The sequence below is a fragment of the Heterocephalus glaber genome, unplaced genomic scaffold (assembly GCF_053883595.1).
Source record: "Heterocephalus glaber isolate CG9 unplaced genomic scaffold, H.glaber_assembly_v1.0 deba00001481, whole genome shotgun sequence".
NCBI lineage: Eukaryota > Metazoa > Chordata > Mammalia > Rodentia > Bathyergidae > Heterocephalus > Heterocephalus glaber.
The window spans coordinates 3,780,735-3,796,240 of NW_028258317.1; positions in this window are offsets into that span (position 1 = coordinate 3,780,735).

A 15,506-nucleotide genomic window follows, 5' to 3' on the forward strand; every position below is an offset into this window, starting at 1 on the left:
TGCTCTACATATCTCGTCTCTCTGCAACTCCCAAGGCAGATTCTTCCTGTAGATGAATTAGGCCGGGTGAGGAGAACAGGATTCTTGCCCATAATTTTTTCAGCATATCTAGTTGATTTATCTGTTGATACCACTGTGTTGTGGCAGTTAAAATGCTGCAACATTAGAACAAGCTGGAACAGACTTTGTGCATTCATAAACCATATGAAAACCACATGTTGGAGACGTGGGAGAACGGGTCCTGATAAGAAAATGGTTTCGAACATTTGCAAAGCTTTGCTTAAAGCTGAAGCAAGGACACTAAGTGCTTGGCTGCAGAACTGTAAACACTGCAATGGAATTTGAGAATCATCACCTTGTAGAATCCTTGAGATAGAGATGGTTCTGCATTCAGACAGGTGAATGGCTCCAGCACATAGGATAAACATCACTTCGTGGTCCTATTAACCATGAGGAAATTTATTACATTCCTCATCTCTAACCCCACCTACTTTGGTCTGTTCTCTTCTTGATCTCTTAGGGGAGAAAATGGAGCCTTTTAGTCACCCTTTGGCTAAAAAGCTACATTTTTCATTTTCTTAGGAGGTAGTCTGGATGGATTTGATGTCAGAAGATATGGTTCGAAGCTGGAATCTGTGAGCACCTAAGGTGTGTGAGCTTGGACATAAATCTAAACCTCTCATTTTGCAGATTCCTCTTCTGCAAAATGATTGTAATAATCACTCACTCACAGGCTTCAAGGAGAGAATGCGGAAATGTTTCTACAACTCAACAGGGAAGCTGTGAATCACAGCTCAGAGTACTTGAAACTTGTGTAATATATAAACTCTTTCATATGGGGAAAAAAATCCTCATAAAACCCTAACAAAGCGATCTCAAACACAGGACACAGTATCAACTTTGAGATCCACACAGTGAAGCATGAAAATTCTTCTTTTCTATATGAAAAAAAAATATTTTCATCTCAAATTATCACTAAAGTTTTTATAAAGTAGTTCTTAATTAACAATAGGTAAAATGAGATTATTTTAAAGATTACCACCAAAGTAAATACACAAAAGTTTTAAGTGTGTGTAATCCTTTGCTCCTTCAGGAAGAACCACCAAGAAACCTGACATGGCAATTAGAATTCATATGCCAAAAAAAAAAACAAAACAGGGATATTAAACCTGGCTTTGCCATTTACTAGCTGTGTGATTTGAGGTGGGGAATGTAATCCCTCAAAAGCCTCAATTTTCCATTTTAGATTGCTGGGCCCCAAAGGCCTGATTAACACTGGGGAAACCTGTGAGGAGTCATGAGGGAAAAAATTCTAGTCCAGCACTCTTAAGGTAGAAGGTCCGATCCAGCTGTGCACACTTGACCAAACCTCTTGGCTTTGCTGTGCTTCAGTTTCCTGTTAGAAGAAACAGGACAGTCATCTTTGACAAGCTTTGCTACCTTGCAGAGCCTGCAGGAGCAAGAGGAGTATCAGTGTTCACAGAAGGAAGCCTGTTCTACAAACAAGGAAGCAGCCTGGGGAGCAGCACTTCTGGAAGAGGGACTCTGTGACATTGCCCAAGGCAGAGAAACCACCACCCCTATCTGGAAAATCAAATCCTTCTTAAGGTTAGAGCTCTGGTTTATGATTCTCGGCTTCTTCTGCCAGAAATGAGCTCAGCCTAAAGTGCCATTAGCTACCCGCTGCTGGGTACATTTGCTATCAAGGTCTTTTTTATCAGGTGGCAGGCTGTGAAAAGGCAGATAGTGCTTAATTACCCAGGGAGCCCAGCAGTTCTGCTTGCTGAGGCTCTGGAAAAGCCCACCCCTCTCTGGACCAGGACAAGGTGCTGATAAAGCCATGAATGAAATCTGTTCTCGCTCCCTGCCTGCCCTGCACACCACCACACATAGAAGAAATAAATGAGAAGCCAGTCACAACCCTCAGTGCTTTACCTACTCCTTCTCTATCCTTTCTCCCCTTAATTTTCCCTTTTCTACCCATACCACAGAAGCACATATGATGGGGAAGTAGGCTCAATAGAGTAGAGCCCAAAGCAGCCTCTGTCCAGTTTCTAGAAATGACCCAGGTACACATCTAGTGACAGTGGGCTAATATTTCAGCCCATGTTGATTTAAGGTTATCTCCATTACCAGGAACTGAGCTGAGGCTTTCACACAGCATCACCTCTTACATCTTCACAATCATCCTGAAAGCTTGTAGCTGTCATTCTCACTTCACATCAAGGGCTAGAGGAGACACCAATACTCACCTGCACACGCCCTTCCAAGTGTCAGGGACAACTGGGTCCCATCATCTGCCCTGGCCTTTATCATAATGGCTGTGGCTATTTAAGGAGGGACGTCAAGGTAAGACAGTTCTAGTCCCAACACCACCCTAAACTACTGTGTATCCTTGGACTCTTGCCTCCCCCAGCTCTGAAGCACAGCTTCCTGCACTTTAACTTCTATCTACCTGTGTATAATGTGATTATGCGGTTTGACTGAGATAATATATATGCATTCTCTGTACCCGACGAAGCATTGCACACCTGGGTTACTAAAATCATATGAAACACCATTAGCTCTTTACTCAGACACTAAGTCAACTCAACAAAGAGGTAGGCATTCTATGGATAACCTGTGAAAAATGACAGGGGCATCCAATGGGTAACCAATTACCAGAATCCACCCTGACCATATCCACTGGCTACTAGAGGATGCTACAGTTTGAGTATGTCACCTCAAGCTTCATGTGCTGGAAAGTTAATTTTCAATGCAGCAGAGTGAGAGGTGGGGCCTAGTAGGAGGTGTTGGGGTCATGGGGTAGAACCTTTGTAGATGAATTCATGATTTTCTTGCAGGGATGGGTTAGCTATCATGGGAGTTTAGCCTCCTTTACTCTCTTCTGCATGTGCTTGCCCTTCCACCTCCCACTGAAGCAGAACAAGGATCTCACCAGAAGCTAAGAAGGTGTTGGCACAATAATCTTGGACGTCTCAGTCTTCAGAACCATAAGCCACAGTGACCATCTTTTCTTTATCAATTATCAGCCTTGAATTTCTGCTATGGGCTGAGATGCAGTACAACATCAGGCCAGAAATTTGGTGTCCCACTATACTCACATCAGCTATGATGTCGAGTGCATGCATCTCTCTGGCTAGTATGCCTTTCAGCTTGTGTGATTTGGGGCACTGACTCTTTGAACCTCAGTCTCTACTTTAAACAGAGATAGTAATCTCTACCGTACAAGATTGTTGTGAAGATTAAGCAATAAATGCACAAAAACATTGGCACAATGCTGCGCACAACAGTGGAGCTCCATGGGTGTTTGCTCCTTTGTTTACTGGTCCAGAAAGTTTGGTTTGATTTTCACTCATTCATGCAGCTGCTATTTTTAAGGCAGGACTCCATCAGGGTACAGAACCAGAGTCTTACTTCCCATGTATAAATTTGTGGGAAAGCCTTCAGCACTAGAAATAAGAGAATAATCACCAGCAGATATTGTACATATGACCCCTAAAATAGAGGAAGCCCAAGAACAGTCTCCTCTTTATGATACCATGTCTATGATCAATAATCAAAACATTTTTAGATGGATGGTGTCTTAGTCCATTTAGCTATAACAAAATACCATACATTGGGTGGCTTATACACAGCAGATATTTACTTCTCAAAGCTCTGGAGGCTGGATCAGGATGCTGGCATGGCTGGGTTCTGCTAAGGGTCCACTTCCTTGTTCATAGATGATATCTTTTTCTGTCCTCAAATGACAGAAGGAATAAATGAGCTTCCTTGGGCTCCTTAGGACACTAATTCTATATATGAGTGATCCATTCTCATGACCTAATAATCTCCCAAAGTATCCCACCTCATAGCACTATCACTCTAGAGGGTAGGATTCTCACATATTAATTTGGGGAGAACATAAATATTCAGACTCTGGCAGATGATTGGGCAATGGCACTTTCCAGAGGTAATTTTACCACTGCCAAGAGCTGCTCAGGCAGAGCTGGGCTCACTGTTTGGCCCATCTTTCCAGTAGTAGCTCACTGCCAATTCTTCTCTATATTAGGGATAGTGTGGATATCCAGCCAAATGAATCAACTGACCTAAGTACAAGGGGTGATCAAAATATATGATGAATGTTTAATTTTTTTAAAATGCATTACAGTTAAAGATATAGCACCATTGTAACTACTCCTCTTCAAAAATACTCCCTCTCACTTCAAACACACTTATCCTATCATTCCTGCCTCTTTCTGAAGCAGTTCTGGAAGCCTCTTTTGGTGAGCATATTTACAAGATAATGATCAAAAATATCATGAATTCTGCTGCCAAGTGCCATCCAATAGAAAAGCAAAATAGGAAAAACATTATAGTGTGATCTCATCTACTTTATTCACCAGTCTGGCATGATGTGACTTCTAGCATTTTCCCAAAGTCAATATAACAATGAAAGGTAAACATTTTGAGTGGATTCAGTACATCATATCAACCATAGCTCAACTAAAGATACTCACTGAAGAGGATTTTCAGAACTGCTTCAGAAATTGGCAAAAGTGATGGGATAAGTATGTGTGAAATGAGGGGGAGCATTTTGAAGGGATTTAATGGAAATTTTATCTTTTATTGTAAATAAATTTATTTTTAAATTTCAATATTCACTGTATTTTTTGATCATAAATCATGCAATCAGTTAAGTCCAGGGAAGAGCTATCTTTGAGGAGGTTTGAGGAATTGTTTCTTTCTTCATACTCCTCTATATCCAGCCAAATTTTGTGTTCAAAAATCATGCCAAATTGTACCATGTAAAGAACAAAATTGTACTTCCTGGTGCTCAGACTGAAGACTTTGACTGATTCCAAGTTCCACATCTTCCTTTCAATGCTCTGCATTTGACTTATTCAAATGTTTGAACAAAAAATTATAGGGCAAAAACAAACATACTAGAGGACCTTAAGAGAAGAACAATACACTCGAGGATAATAGACGAAAAAATTAAACACAGGAGGAATTGAAGAAAGAGGAGATGATATTTAAGATGAAACCGTGAACAATGAGTAAAATTTGGAAAGGTGGTCATGGAAGCAAAGTATACTCTAGGCCAGTGGAGCAACACAAGCTGACATGGAGGTAGACTTTAAAGAGAAAGGAGTTTGGTGCACATGGATGGTATAAAACACCCAGAATATGCACAATCTCCTAGCCATACCTTTATTCAATTATGGCAAAGTTTTGTTGAAGAACCAGAGAATGGCAGAGACATCTGGAGCTCACCCAAGTTTAGCTTTGTTTTTCTATTGGGATCAGAAGAGGATTCTATTTCATTTCCACCTCTATGGCTAGGCAGGGCCATCTGACTAATTCTGGCCTACACTTTGTATGTAGAAATGGTCAGTATAACTTCCTGGCAAAATCAATTGCCATTTCATAATCTCCAGCACATCTTTTTCTGCTGTGTCCACTGAAAAAGTTCTTTTTTCCAAATAATTTAGCTATCAAACAATGAAAGCCACCCACATGTGGATCATGGAATCATAGCGTGGGGAACAGGGATCCCCAATCCTTTGGCCACAGACTGGTACTAGTCCAGATTCTGTTAGGAACTAAGCCTTATAGCAGATGGTGAGCAGTGGGTGAGTTAGCATAGTTTTGTCTATATGTACAGCCACTCCTCATTGCTCAAATTATTGCCTGAGCTCCACCTCCTATCAGATCAGCAAGAGCATTAGGTTCTCATAGAACCCTGCTATGAACTTCGCAGGTGAAGGATCTGGACTGCTCACTCCTCGTGTGAATCTAATGCCCGATGATCTAAGGTGGAGCTGAGGTGGTGATGCTCGCACTGGAGAGTGGCTGTAAATATAGATTAACTTTAGCAGAGAAGTGTGACTACACAGAAATCATAATAAATCAATTGCTTTGCAGACTCATGTAAAAACCCCTATTAATGAGAGACAAGTGAAAATTAAGCTGCACTTGGTGGTAGGGTTTATAGTGGCAAGTGAATTGAGGTACTTCAATTGTATAACTACATTTGGCATGAAGTCAGAATCTGACACTTATTTTGGTCTCCATGTGGCCTGCTCTATTTTATTTACCACTTCTATCTGCACTTCTTTCCTACACTGTGCCCTTGTCTCAGTCACAGTTTTGGTAAGCCCACAAGCTAACCATAGCCAAAATAAGTAAAAACAAACATTACTGAAGAGCTGCTTTAGAAAGGGTGGAAGATCCAATAACAAAACAGCAGCAGACTCTAAGGCTGCCAATAAAAAAGATACATTTAAAAGAAAATACCAAGAATCTTACTTAAATTATGGGTTCTTTGCACCAGGTGATTTACATTATCTAAGCCTGCTTTTTACATGTGGCAACCAGCTATCCATCAAAGCCGTGAAGCCTTCCAAATTACTTCACCACACAGAAACCAACCACTCTACATTAAAAAAAAAAGTGTACAGTTTTTCAAAAGAAAGAAATGTGAACATGAACAGAAGCAATTAATGAAGACCTTTACTTCATCAAATGTATCTCCACTGAGAGCATCATTCTTAGTGGCTAAATTCATTGTTCAAGCTAAGAAGCTATTTACTATTGGTGGAGAGTTGATCTTGCCTGCTATGAAGGACATTATCCTTATAGAAAAGATGCAGCTCAAAAGGTGGCACATATTCTTCTTTTGGCTAGCACTAAACAATGAACCCTTGACTTGCAAACTCAATTGGTTCCTGAGGGCTGGTTGTTACTCAAGTTGGTTGTAAGTCAATACAGCTGAGATCTGGATATTTACCTGGATACACACTATAAATAACAAGAGGAAGATGAATCCTCCATTAACCTAATTAACCCAAGTTGTTCATATGTCAGGCCGGTCGTAACTTAAGGGTCCACTATAACTAGAAAAATTGATGAAAGAGCAGGAGATATTGAGGCACAGTTGCTAGAGAGGATTACTAAGTCACCATGGCACACAAGCCAGGTTGACAAGTCTACCAATGTTGACAACAAGGCAGCAATCATTGTTTTTGTGCAATATATCTTTCAGGAGGATGTGCACAAAAATACGTTAAGAGAACTTTTGTTGCCATCCAACATTACAGCTGCAGAACTATTCAAGTCTCTGAATGCTTATGTATCAGGAAAACTGAGTTGGTTGTTTTGTGTTGGTATATACATGGATAGAGTGGCTGCCACTACTGAACAGCTTTCTAGTTTCACCACTCAGGTCAAAGAGGTCACTTCTGAATGTAAGTCTAAATAACCTGTCATTCATAGCCAAAAGAATGTCACTCTAACAATGTTTTGCAGGATGTTATCAAAATTATCAACCACATTAAAGTACATGGCCTTAACTACATCTATTTGTGCAGCTCTACATCTATTTGTGAGGAGCTGGACACAAAGCACTCATATATTCTCTTATACACAGAAGGGAGATGGTTTTCTAAAGGCAGATCACTAGCCAGAGTTTTTGAGTTATGAGAGCTGCTCCATGGGGCCGGGGATTTAGCTCAGTGGTTCTGCCACCTGCCTCGCAAGCTCAAGGACCCGAGTTCGATCCCTGGTACCAAAAAAAAAAAAAAGAGAGAGAGCTGCTCCAGAGACTTCTTTTAGAAAAACAGTCATCACTGGCAGCACATTTCAGCAATACAGAATGGGCTGCAAAACTTACTTATGCATGTGACATATTCAACCTATTCAACCAACTCAATCTGTCACTGTGGGGGAGAATGACAACTGTGTTCAAATCAGTAGATAAAGTGAATGCATTCAAAGCCAAACTTGAATTATGGGGGTAACAAACAAACATTGGGATTTCTGACATGTTTCAAACACTAACAGAGGTTCTGAAAAAGACTGAGCCAGGGCTTTCTTTCTCCCAACTAGTTCATGATCACCTATCTCATCTTTCAAAAGTTTGAACATATAACTCAGTGGCTCTGCTACCTGACTCACAAGCACAAGGTCCTCAGTTTGATTCCCGGTACCAAAAAAAAAAGTTTGAGCATTACTTACCAACCACAAAAGACCTCCAAACTGGGAGGGAATAAGCCCACAATCCATTTGTAAATAAGTCAGGTGATCAACTTTGTGTTAGACTAGAATCAACTGCTTGAGATCACAAATGATAGCAGCCTTAAAAGTATATTTCAAACAACTTCTAACTTCCATACATTTTAGATTAAAATCAAGGTGGAATATCTTGAGATTGCCATAAAAGTACTGAAAAGCCTGTGAAGCAGAGTTTCCTGGAGTGAAAGCAACCAAAACAAGATTACAGAGTAGACTAGACATAGGGAACACACTGAGTGAGTATCACTGTCTCCCAGCAACCCCAGATGGGACCATCAAGTTGCAAGAAAACAATCTCAGGGCTCCAATTGATTCTGTATTATGTTAGTTGTATAATTATTTTATTATATGTTACAGTGTAATAATAACAGAAATAAAGTACACAATATATGTAATGCTCTTGAATCATCCTGAAACCACCACCTGAGTCCATTGAAAATTTGTCTTCCATAAAAGCAGTCTCTAGTACAAAATAAGTTAGGGACTACTGGCTTAGAACATCTAGGTCTTTGGTGAACTGTTGATAAGCAAGAAATGAACCTCTAATAGTAACCCATTTTAGAAACACCTGTTATGGCAGCATCCCTAGTTTATTCTAATTCAAAGAGTTTCTAAAAAGTGATCATGAGCATTAAGAAGTCCATTCTGGACCTAATGTAGTTAGCTGCTTCTCAGAGGTTAACAATTATAAGCATCCTTATGAGGAGAGAAAGAGATGGCTACTACATTTGTACCAAGCCTCTGCCATACATAGATGCCATCCTACCTCTAGGCACCATCTGTCCAAGATAACAGCACCACCAAGGGGGTGTGGTTTAATTTTAAAGTAAAGATGATGTAAGATATTGTTGATCATTCCTAAAGTTACACTGAGATTTGGATAACTCATAAAATGACCTCATAGCATATTTACATAGTAATAATTACCAGCATTTAGTAAATTGCTGAGATTTCAGATGTTAGTGGACAACTTACAGTCTCAGCCAATTTCATCCTTATATTAATCCTACAACATTTAGATTATTATCATCAATTTCCAGATAAGAAAACTGACTTACAAAAGGGACATGATGCGCTCAAGTTCACCTAAATCAGTTAGAGAAGAGTTAGGACACACATTCAGATATGTCTAACTTCAAACTTAATGTCTTTTCATAAAGCTATCCTATCCTCTAAAGTCCACAGGGAAAATAGATGAAAATAGAATCTTAACTGAAAGTTTTCATTTTTAACAAGAAAGTAAATGTGAAACAGGGCAGAGATAGATACCATTCATCCAGTATTCAGGTCTTGCTCTATGTTTCCCAGTCTCCCCAGTAATTAATCTGACCATATGACTAGTTTTGGCCAATGGACTGTGAGCAGAAGTAACAGGTGTTATTTTCAGGCTGAAATATTTAAAAGCAGATGTGTTCCTTCTGCTGTCTCAGCCCCTGCTACTCTAGAAGGACACGCACTCCAGTTTGTGTGGCTACAAGATGAAAGAAGGCCTCTAGACTATCACATTATTCTATAAGTGAAAAATAAGCCTTATTATGCTAAAGCAAAGTCAAATGTTTTGTGGAGATGTGGGGAGTGAGGGAGTGTATTCTTATTAGGCCACAGGTTAAGAGAACAGCATTAACTCTAATGGTATGTGACACATTTTGATCATTGGTCCTTCTATGGCTCACTTTTACTTGTTTCACTTGCTAGCTATTAAAAAAAAAAGCCATACATGCATCAAATCACTCCTAAGAACTAAAACTAGGACATTGACAGTAACCTTCATCTAACTACGTAATTCTGCCAACTCCCTCTCCTGCCTTTATTCCCCATGGTAACCATCACCCTAAATTCTTCCTTTTCACCCTAAATTCTACATAGACATTCCTCATTTAATGATCAAGTTCTGTTCCTACGACTGGGTTGTTAAGTGAATTGGTCGCTAAATGATGAATTGTATATAGTATGTACATTACAATAGTCAGAACAAAGAAATGGTCAAAGGAAACTCCAACTTGATGACTTTGTTTTTATTTCCATAATCCTTACATGCAGCGCTGTAATACATAACAGAACATGAAACTACAGTATTGTACCATACAGTACAATCAGCAAAAGCCACAGTACTCTATAAACAAGATGTACTGTACAAAAAAAGACATTGAGCTCTATAAACAAGATGTACAGAACTGTACAAAAAAAAGATAGGTCATAAGTCTGAACAGCATGCCTCGGTAGTAATTCCAGTCATTAAATAAGTCAGTCATTAAGCAAAGAATATTCATATTATTCGTTCCTTTGCTTTTTTTTCTTAATGTATGATTTTGTTGTGTCTATACCTACATGCATTCTTAACATATGTGTGTATTGTATTTTAGTGTTTTTAAATTTATAAAAATGGTTTCATGCCATAATTAGTCAGCTGAAACCTAATTATTTTTATTTGATGTTATTTTTATTTTAAAGATATATCTATTTTGTTGAAAGTTGCCACACTTTATTTTTACTGCTACATTCTGGACTTTTTTCTGTTTCTTTTCTTGGATATGTCTTGATCATGCTTCTCTACTGAGAGAACTTACTTGATTGTCACCTCCAGTCATTATAGAGGAAGCAGGATCCAGAAATGTCAACGCAAACTTGAAACGGCAGAAATCTGGGATCTGAATCAGCCTGCAAACCCTGACTCCATCCTTTCCAAGTCAGATTTGGGTCATGTTTTCTCATCTATAAAATTGTCACCTTCATGCTGTTTCTACTGTGATGTGGAAAGGATTCAACAAGATAAAGAATGGACAGAGCACTTTGTGAGTTCCAATATACTACCTAAATATTATCATAAGTGAGAAAAAAATTCCTTCAATCTGCTTTTCAAAGTACACATGCATGTGAGCGCAAAGTCACATAGGTCTCTATTTCAACTAAAATCAACACATTCAGGATTCAAGCTATATTTCTATTCTGGCTACTCTCTGCCCAACCATCAGTAGGATGACTAGCAAATTGGAATCATCCCTCTCCTCTGCCAGATGTCTCCACTCTTCCCTTCTCACTCCTCTCTTTGACAACTCAGATGATACTCATTATTCATCTTCCAACAAATTGCAGGTGATGTAGATTCAGAGCTGGGTGTATTTGTTCAGCACATGCTTCTTCACCCAGTGTGCATGTGTGTGGATGGGACATTGTTTGAGCTTCAGTCTGAACCATACAGACTGGCTTACTACTTAACAGCCACAGTTGAAATACCATGGACTTTGGAGACATACAATCCAGGTCTTTAAACCAACAGTGGCATTTATCTCAAAAGAGATATCTAAGTTCTCTGAGTCCCTGTTCTGCCATCTGCAAACCACAGCTCTTAAAAATTTAAATCAAATTATCTAAGTTGAGCATTAAAAAAAGCTCTTGAAGTAAATAAGCTCTCATTAAATGCTAGAGATTTTATTTTTCTCCACTTGGTAGTCTGGCTTATAGAAATGTTTGGCTAAAGGCTTAATATTATCTGAAATACCCACAATTCTCTGTACAACTTAACAAAGAAATATAACTAATAAAATGGCAGGATCCATATCAGAAGAAAAAGACACTTCAAGTCTGAGAAAGATTTTAACTTTTGCTATGGTTTGGATAAGCCCATAGCACAAAAGGCCCATCTGTTAAATAGGCTTGGTTGCAAGCCTGTAGCATGGTTGGGAGATGCTAGCACCTTTAATAGGTGTGGCCTGGGGGGAGGAAGTTACATCACTGGGGTGTGCCCATGAAGGGGATATTGGGACCCCTGACCCATTCGTATCTCACTCTTTCCTTCCTGGATACATGAAGAGAATAGGCTTCTTCTGCCCCCATAATATACTTGTGCTAACACAGTATATTATTGCAAAGCAATACAGTTAAGCAACCATGGACTGAAGCCTCTAAAACTGTGAGACAAAATGAAACTTTCCTTCTTTTAAGTTGATAATCTCACAGGAGCAGAGCTGCCCCCAGTGCCAAGGAGGAGCCTTCTGGGCCACCGTACCACTGTCCCCAGTGCCTAGGAGCAGAGCTACTCCCAGCACTGGTGACTACTGCCAGCACCAGCAGCACACACCCCCCACCAATTGAAATGAGAAAACACTTAAACAAGGCTCAAAACCAGACTCCCAGATTACCTAAAGCACCCCCAAAGGGAAATGAGATGTAACAATCTGAAACTCAACCACCTGGACTCCCTGAACTGGCAACAAAAGAGGATCTGGAAAAAATGAAATCAGAAATAATTTCTCAGTTAACATCAGAGATTGTGCCCATAGTGCAAGACATGATTAATAAATCTAGAGAGGACACAAATAAAAAAATAGAGGCGCTGAGGAGCACAACGAAATCCCAACATAGGAAACAAATGGAATCCATAAAACAGATGCAAACAGATTTCCAGGAGATTAAAAACTCCACTGAAAGTCTATGCAGAAGAATGAGCCAATCTGATGACAGAATTTCAGATACAGAAGATACAATTGCAATTAGTGACCAAGAAAAGAAAAAATTCTTTAAAATAGTAAGGAACCATGAGAAATCAATCCAGCAGCTGCTACACGATGCAAACAAGAATAACATAAGACTGATTGGAGTCAATGAAGAAACAGGAGAGAGTTCAGACAACATAAAAAAATTGTTCATAGAAGTAAAGGCAGAAAACTTCCCAAGTAGAGGAAAAGAACTTGACATACAGATAAGTGAGGCGTATAGGACTCCAATTAGACTTGATCAAGAAAAATCTACACACAGGCATATAATACTTAATATTCCAGAAACCCAAGAGAAGAACAAAATTCTACAAGCAATTAGAGAAAAGAAACAAATCACATACAAAGGAAAGCCCATCAGAATCACAGCAGACTTCTCAATGCAAACCCTCAAGGCTAGAAAAGCTTGGAGTGATGTATTCCAAGCCCTAAAGGAAAACAGCATCCAACCCAAATTGCTGCACCCTGAAGAACGGTCTTTCAAAATTGATGGAGAAATAAGATACTTTCATGACAAAGAGCACCTTTGGAACTTCAGGAATACCAAACAAGCACTCCAAAAAATTTTAGACAATATCCTAGGAAAAGACAATGAGGATCACAACCCCAGGAAGCCCAGCAGAATGAATCCATCCCGCATGACAAGAAATTAAATGCAAAGGGGAAGAACTCAACAAAAAGAAAAAGGCATGACAATTACAAGTCAATACATACCAGATATAACCATCAATGTTAATGGCCTCAATTCACCACTCAAAAGAAACAGACTGGCAGAATGGGTCAAGAAGCAAGATCCAACAATATGCTCCATACAAGAAACACACTTCATTCAAAAAGAAACACATAGACTGAAAGTTAAAGTGTAGGAAACAGTACTCCATGCGACAGGAACCCAAAATAAGCCAGGAGTAGCTATCCTCTTTGCAGATCAAGTGGATTTCAAACCAACACTAATTAAGAGAGACAAAGAAGGACACTACATCCATGTAAAGGGAATAATCCAAGAGGAAGAGATGACAATCATGAATATACATGCACCAAACACTAGTGTGTCCAACTATATAAAACACTAAAGGACATGAAAAATCCAATAAGCACTAATACAATAGTACTGGGGGACCTCAACACCCCATTGTCACAAACAGATCAACTACACAAAAAATAAGCAACAAAATACTAGAACTCAATCAAACTCTTGAACAAATGAACTTAACAGATGTTTACAGAATGTCCCATCCCACAAAATCAGAATACACATTCTTTTCAGCTATACACAGGTCATTCTCCAAAATAGGCCACATACTTGTTCACAGAACATATTTACATAAGTGCAAAGGAATTGAAGTTATCCCCTGTATATTATCAGACCATAGTGCAATGAAATTGGAGATCAATAGCAAAAGAAACTGCAAGAATTTCATAAACACATGGAAATTGAACAACATATTTCTGAATAACCAATGGGTCACAAAGGAAATTAAAGAAGAAATCAGACAGTTCCTACAATTAAATGACAATGATAATACAACACATCGGAATCTATGGAACACAATGAAAGCATTCTTACGAGGGAAATTCATAGCAGTGAATACACATATTAGGGAAACAGAACAAGCCCAATTAAACAACCTGATGCTGAACCTCAAGCTTCTAGAAAAAGAAGAGCAGGACAAACCCAGAGCTCATACAACAGAAGAAATTATAAAGATAATAGCAGAAATCAATGCAATGGAGACTAAGAGAACTATACAAAAACTCAATGAAGCCAAGAGTTGTTTCTTTGAAAGAATAAACAAATTTGACAAACCCTTAGCCCACCTTATCAGAAAAAGGAAGGAGCCAGGGATTTAGCTCAGTGGCATTGAGCCTGCCTGGCAAGTGCAAGGTCCTGAGTTTGATCCCCGGTACCAAAAAAAAAAAGAAAAAAGACAAAGAAAAAGGAAGGAAAAGGCCCAAATCCATGCAATTAGGAATGAAAAGGACGAAATTACAACGGACACAGCAGAAATTCAGAGGATCATCGATACCTACTTCCAGAACCTACATGCTAATAAGATGGAAAACACAGAAGAAATGGAAAGATTCCTAGATATGTGTGAATTACCAAAGTTGAATGAAGAAGATCTAAAAATTCTAAACAACCCAATATCAATGAAATTAAAAATGTAATTAAAACCTTGCCAACTAAGAAAACCCCAGGTCCTGATGGCTTCACTGCTGAATTCTACAAGACATTTAGAGAGGAACTACTGTCACTACTCTTTAAACTCTTCAGTGAAATTGAAAGGGAAACAATACTTCCGAATTTATTCCTGGAAGCAAGCATCACCTTGATCCCAAAGCGGAGAAAGACCCAACCGAAAAAGAGAACTATAGGCCAATCTCACTGATGAATATAGATGCGAAAATCCTTAATAAGATACTGGCAAATAGAATGCAGAAGCTCATCAAGAAGATCATACACCCTGACCAAGTGGGATTCATCCCAGGGATGCAGGGATGGTTCAACATACACAAATCAATCAATGTAATACACTGTATCAATAGAGCCAAGGACAAAAACCATAAGATCCTCTCAATAGATGCAGAAAAAGCATTTGACAAAATCCAAAATGCATTTATGATAAAAACCCTACAAAAACTTAGAATAGTCGGTCTCTACCTCAATCTGATAAAAGCCATCTATGACAAACCAACAGCCAATAACATACTAAATGGTCAAAAACTGAAATCCTTCACACTAAAATCAGGAACAAGACAAGGTTGTCCACTCTCACCACTCCTGTTCATTATAGTTTGGAAACATTTGCCACGGCAATTAGATAAGAAAAAGAATAAAGGAATAAAGATAGGAATTGAAGAAGTCAAACTGTCATTATTTGGAGATGGCATGATATGCTACACAGAAGACCCCAGGAACTCCACCAAAATTCTTCTAGACTTAATAACCAAATT